A 7214-nucleotide genomic window follows, 5' to 3' on the forward strand; every position below is an offset into this window, starting at 1 on the left:
ACGACAACTTCGCCTGAGGCGAAGTTGTCCATAACTTCGCTTGTTCTACAAGTTCGCCTAGGCGAACTTGTTAACAACTTCGCTTGGTTAACAAGTTCGCCTAAGCGAACTTGTCAACAACTTCGCTTTAAACAAACAAATACATAAACACTATTACAGACTCGATTACAGACACTAGACATATGAACTACTGACATTTATGCACCAACAGACTCCCCCTTGGCAGTAGCTTCATATCTTGATCTTTCAGCTCTTGTCTCGTAATCCTGTATCTTCACGCGTGCACTCCTTCTCTAACACACACCGACACAACTCGTTGATACTTTCTTGCTTCGTCCTTCCAAGCTGGAATATAAAAGATTTTCTTCTCGTTAAGCACCTTCAGATCAGCTTGCGATAAGTTAACAAGATGCATCGGATCGTAAACTCTAAGAATCTCTTGTTCATCCTCATCTTCCATCACTGCCTCTGCTGTCTCACAATCAACGAACCACCACTTTAGGTCTTTGAGCACATCCTTGGGCATAAGCTTCATCGGTACTTCTTTAAGGCACCGGATTGGTTTATACTTCATAACCATCCAAGGCTTTCCATCAGCTCTCAAACCTCTATCCTTGTCTTCAACAAGTTTCCCTTTCTGTGGTTTCAACAGCTCAAACTTCTTTTCCTTTATGCTCTCTTTCCATACGATTTTCCCTATGACTCTAGCCATATTATCGTCACTTCGATTGATCAACCCCAATCTGGCTAAGTCTTTAACCTCACACTCAGGCAGTGTGTTTAATGATCTCAACATTCTTCTAAGGTACTGAACTCCATCATATCGTTTAATCACGAAGAGCCGCAACTGCTCATCATAAATCCAGCATATAATCCCTTTCTTTGCTTCAGCATAGCCCTTAATATTGTAACTTTTTTTGAACATGGTAGGGACTGCCGGTTTCTTCGTTTTGACGAACCATTGAGCGTATCCTTCCTTCCACCTCGGCTGCTCTTCCCATTCAGTATCTTCAACTGCCGTCTGATCACCTACATCGGCCTTCTCAACCTCTGGAATGTCATGTTCGACATTTTCCTCTACTATCTCTCCTTCCTGAATCTCATTCTCAATCTCAATCTGCTCACCGATCTTCTCAATCACATCACTCGGCAGCACATCTTCATCAAATAACACATCGTCACTGAACATATCATCGTCAAGTTCCCTCAACGCATCAATCACGTCATCATCAACCAACACCACATCATCACCACCAGAACCACCAGCCGCGTCTGCAAACTCCCCCTCAGCTGTGGAAGTACCAAGAGCTTGAGAAGTTCTTGGCAGCTCACCACCTGCATCTTTCGATGCATTGGGATCATCGTCTCGGTCATTTCTTCTTTTCGTCCTTAGCTCGTCGCCTTTACAGCTCATCTCCCCCTGAGATGCCAAGAACTCCTTCAAGGCATCTATAATTTTCCCATGCTCAACCAGGAGGGATGACTGTAGTTGATTTGCTTCTACTAGGCGTTGAATAGTCTTCGATTGCTCTGCCACGATCCGCTCTAGTGAAGCTATTCTCTCTGAGTCTGACATAGGCGGAGGCGAGACATCAGAAGCAGGCGTAACCGCAGGTGGTACCATACCTGATAACCCTGCAGTAGTGACGACCGTTGACTCTACAAATCGTGCAGCAACCACCGACTGAGTAAGCGTTGGAGGTGGTAGAGACATGATCTCCGGAGTCGACATCTGGATGGTAGTGGTAGATGGAATGCCAGCAGATGATGTAGCCACCACGGGAACATCCGCAGCGCTTGTACTTGTAACCTGTACAGAAGTAGGAACGATAGACATACCAGACAGTGAGGCCGGAGCAAAACGTACCATCCTTGAAGTCTCTCCAGCTCCCAAACCAGCACCTGTCCTTTCCCGTCTTGAACGTCGTATCAGCTTATGTATATCTTCTTCCTTTTCTGACTCATCCTCATCCTCCGTTCTCTTTCTCTTCCCAAACGTTCTCTCTCGAGACACCATCAACCGTCTCCCCTCATTCATGATCTCATCCAAATCTGAGTCAGCCATCGACGTAGCTGCTCTAGTAACACTCACACCCGAACCTTGTGCAGCAGAGACCTGCACCTGTGCATGTGTATCAACTTGATCCATATCAAAATAACCTTGACCTCCAAAGACAGCATCAAGATCTATATCCTTTGCAGCCGACACAACAGGCGCAGCAGGTACAGCTTGAGGTGCTCCCGCCTGTCGTGGTTGAGGATCTCTGAACTCGTCCCCACAAGCAGGAACATACTCTGGGTTGATTAAAAACCCAAACAGTGGAGTATGCCTTGGACGACGTTCAGGGTTGCTCCTCGCACTCGAAGTGCGGCATTGAGCAAAGATACGTTTGCTCACAGATTCCACGTATCTGATCGGTCGTCTCTGAGGTAGATTCGGAGCCACATGGTTCAATATCATCTGGATGAAACGTGGATACATAATGAACCGCTCCCGAGCCATCGCCCTTCTCTGTCTGTCAATCTCGTAAAAGACCATCTGACTAAAACTATAGCGTTTATTGTAAGTCAGTGCAGTCATTGCGGACTGCATGGTCGCACCCATACCGTCAGTGCCCGCCTTCCTTCCTGACATGCAAACTATCATGACGTGCATAAGGAAGCGCCACTGACCAAGTAGAAAACCCTTCCGTCTCTGTGAATCGCCTAATGGACCAGAATAGCCCATTCGGAGAAACGCTCCATCACGAAACGGAGCCACAAACTCAGTTGGGTCGTCTCTCATCTCTTCTCCAAACCGTAACGCCACCCGAATCTGTTCAGAATTGAACTGAACCTGTTGATTGTTCACAGTCGCTCGCATGACCGGGGGCTCAACACGACAATCGTATTCTACCGTCTGCCAAAAGTCTTCGATATTTGGTAAGGATATCGGCAGAGTGTTCGTGATAGCATGAAAAATCCTCGAGCGTATGAGGAAAGAAATAATCTCGCGGTAATCCTCAACGCCGCTCGCTTCCGGGTCAAGGGTGATGTACATATTGTGACCCGGGAAAAATTGCCTCTGATTGTCACCATCGTCTCCTCCTGCACCTCCAGCACCAGCTACTGCAGCCATATCTACAACAAACGAACCAAGTTAGATAAACGTTAATGAATAACACAAGTTCGCTGGTTACCATGAGCGAAGTCGTGATAAACTCTGTATAGGCGAAGTTAAAGATGAGGCGAAGTTGGGAACAACTTCGCTTCAGCTTTAAGTTCGTCTAATTAATATTAAGTAAAAATGATCTAGGCGAAGTTAATGTTAACTTCGCCTCATCACAACATCGCCTCAGGCGAATTTAAGTTTCAGGCGAAGTTACGGATAACTTCGCCTCAGGCGAACTTAAGCTTTAGGCGAAGTTACGGATAACTTCGCCTAAACCCTAACTTCGCCTGAATCTGAAACGGCGACAGTAATGTTAATCGAAATCCGGAAAACCGGTGTTTCGATTAACTTTGACGATTGCGGACTTTTAAACTCAAGCTTTTAACAATAGGTTGACGATCAGTTTCTACATGACCACGTGAAAACGAGTTTTGAAATCGGGTTTAATGGTCGGTCGTCCGAGGTTATTACCTGGTTGTCGAAACAACCTTAGATTAATCAAAGAACATATAACATCAGATAAAAGAACCCAAACAACCTTTAGATCGGTTTGAAATCGAAGAACAAGTTAACAAGGATGGATTTTTGTAACAACAAGTTCGCTGTGAAATAATGGTGGATATAAGTTCGCTGAATAATGAACAGTTTGACTCTAAGTATTCTTTATATAGGGGATCTGTTATACAGGCGAAGTTACGGATAACTTCGCCTAGGCGAAGTTATCCACAACTTCGCCTGTTCAACAACATCGCCTATATATTTACAAAATTGAACCTTATAATTTGAACATTTTTCAATTAACTCTTTAAAACTTCCCTTTAAGAAATAAATGACATGATCAATTCTAAGTAACCAGTTAAAAAATCATAAAACTATCTAAGTACAAAAACTTTAAAAGTTTAAAGTATAAGGGATCAAATTTCAGTCTAGTTAGGGACTACCACGTTTTAGAAAAGATCCGAACAGGAATCATACTAACTACGTGACTGTCACATAGATCCGTGTTTAGCTGTATTATGACATATAGAGACAGGTTGTAAGCAGGTATAACTTAAAGTGGTTTTCATCGTTTTTGTGATACGAGTTAGGTTCGATTAAGCCTCAAAATTTAAGTGAGCAACAACTCAGAGATTTTGATGCCTCCTATCTATTCTCAAAGCGTATTTGGCTTTCCCCAAGTCACCCCGAATTGACTTCGACCCATAGTGTCTGATTTTGTAAGTACTCTTCTTCTGGTTCCCGTTCTTCTTCTTACTCTAAGATTGAGAAGTCTTGATATTTTCAGCTCTAGAATGTTTCAATACTCACAATTTTTTTATTTTTATTTTATTTTATTTTTTTTTTAACTCATAAATTTACAAAGACTTCAGAGTAGTAAATAACTGCAAGTCCCGAATCTGGATCACTGCAGTTTCCTGAAACGCTATCTTCACGGGAATCAGAACACTTACGGGCTCGTGTATGACTGGGTAATCACTTTTCTGCCTATCATTCGGAAAGATATATATGAAGACAAGCAAAACTCTTAAGGAGTTTCCACGTAAAATCAAGTAAATTTAGTTTGTATCACATCTACTTTTACGCACCATTAAAAAGTTACCATGACATACAATGACTGTTCTAAAGCCTTTTAAGCCTAATAACTTCACTAGTTAAGCACACAGAATCAGTATAACTATCATTTTCCAAGGATGGATCAATTTTCTGTTAAACATAGCAAATGAACTTCTTACGAAGTAACAGACTTGAAAAATAATTTCATTTCCCATTTCTTTCAAAATTTTAACATTAATCGCCCCGACCAAAACAAAGTCTTCAGGTAAACGGCTATCCCGAAGATCCAATGGATCAGCTGGACCGACCACATACTAGTATGTGTCCTTCTAACTAAGTATGATCGACTAATTTTAAGCGAAAGAATGAAAAACTCATCATAAACCGCCCCGGTCACTATCAGTAATCTAGTTAATGGCTATCCTCAAAATCTACAAGTAGAAAATGAGGACCAAAACATATCCGAAGACAAGTCCTTCAAACTGATGTAACCGACATATTTTTAAACGATTAGTGAAGTTTTTTTTTTTTTTTTTTTTTTTTTAAATATCACAAGAAAAGCATGGTTACTCGGGATTGATCATCACATTCAGTTCAATAAGGTTTTGAAATCTGGATTTGTCAAACGCTTTAGTATATAAATCAGCGAAATTATCAAGCATATCCACCTTTTCAAGAACAATCAATTTCTTCTCAGCACAATCCCGTATAAAATGATGACGTATGTCAATATGTTTAGTTTTACTATGTTTCACGGGATTGTTAGTTACTGAGATAGCAGCTGTGTTATAAATGCAAAAAGGAGTAAGTAAGAAATTCAGACCATAGTCGCGCAACTGTTGTTGAATCCAAAGAACCTGAGAGCAGCAGTTGGATGCTGCCATGTATTCTGCCTCACAGGTTGAAATTGCGACTGAAGTCTGCTTCTTGCATTGCCACGACACCAATCTGCCACCAAGACACTGACATCCTCCAGTTGTTGACTTCCGACTCTGATTGCACCCTCCATAATCAGAATCTGTGTAAGCGACTAGCTCCAAGTCTCCTCCTCTCGGGTACCACAACCCCAGCTTCGGCTTGCCCTTGAGATACCGCAGTATCCTCTTTGCACCTTTCAAATAAGATTCTTTTGGATTTGCCTAAAAACGTGCACAAAGACAAACAACAAACATTATATCAGGCCTAGATGCAGTTAAGTGCATTAAAGAACCTATTATTGCCCGATATTGAGTTGGGTCCACATCTGCATCACCGTCTACTTCAGCACCCAATTTGTGATTGACGCAGATTGGAGTATCATATGGAGAACTGTCCTCCATCTTGAAGCGCTTGAGCACATCATGAACATACTTCGTCTGATGAATGAACATCCCGTCCTTCTTCTGATCAACCTGCAATCCTAGAAAGAAAGTTAGTTCACCCATAGCACTCATTTCAAACCTTTTCTTCATGACGGCTTCAAACTCCTGACACATGGAGACTTTTGACGCAGCAAATATAATGTCATCCACGTAGACTTGTACCAGCAGGAAGTCGCTTCCATCTCTTTTGAAGAACAACGTGCTATCAATTTTCCCTCTTTCAAAACCATTTTCGAGCAAGTAATCCGATAAAGTTGAATACCAGGCACGAGGTGCCTGATGTAATCCATACAACGCCTTGCTCAACCTGTACACGTGATCTGGAAAGTCTGGGTCAGGAAAACCCGGAGGTTGCTCAACATACACAACCTCATCAACTTTCCCATTCAAAAACGCACTCTTCACATCTAGCTGAAACACCTTCATCTTTTCATAAGCAGCAAACGCTAAAAACAATCTTATGGCTTCCAACCTGGCGACAGGAGCGAACACTTCGTTATAATCAATCCCCTCTTGTTGATTAAAACCTTTAACGACTAGCCTCGCCTTGTTTCTTATAATAATCCCCTTATCATCTCTCTTGCACTTAAACACCCATTTTGTGCCTATCGCATGCACATTCTTTGGTTTTTCAACCAAAGTCCAAACTTCCATCTTCTCGAATTGAGCCAACTCTTCTTGCATGGCTTCGACCCACGAGCTGTCCTTTAAAGCCATTTGATAATTCTTTGGTTCAATCTGGCTTATAAAGCAGGTGTACAGGCATTCATTGATTATTCCTGTCTCCTTAATGCTTGTATAAACACAGGTGTGCTCATTCAAGCTACTTCTTGTTTGTACACCGGAGGACACATCACCAATCACATTATCCAAAGGGTGATCTTTATGAATTCTCGTGGTCGGAACAGAACCGACATGCAAATTATCTTCCAAATTAGAAGAGATCTCGTCAATGGTTGTTTCTGGCTGAGAGTGAAAAGGATTGATAAATTCTTCTTCAGCTGAGGCAGCAGGGGTACCGATAGTGTTTGATGAGGAAGGTTGACATTTATCAATCAGCTGTCTTTGCAATAGATTTTCTTCCTCCTCGAGTATCATCTTCGTCGCAACTCTTTCTTCTTCTTCAGAAATTTCCAAATCTGGTATGT

Source organism: Bidens hawaiensis, unplaced genomic scaffold, assembly GCF_021521415.1.
Source record: "Bidens hawaiensis isolate Kalapana, Puna unplaced genomic scaffold, B.hawaiensis_p1.1 tig00008319_1, whole genome shotgun sequence".
Lineage (NCBI taxonomy): Eukaryota > Viridiplantae > Streptophyta > Magnoliopsida > Asterales > Asteraceae > Bidens > Bidens hawaiensis.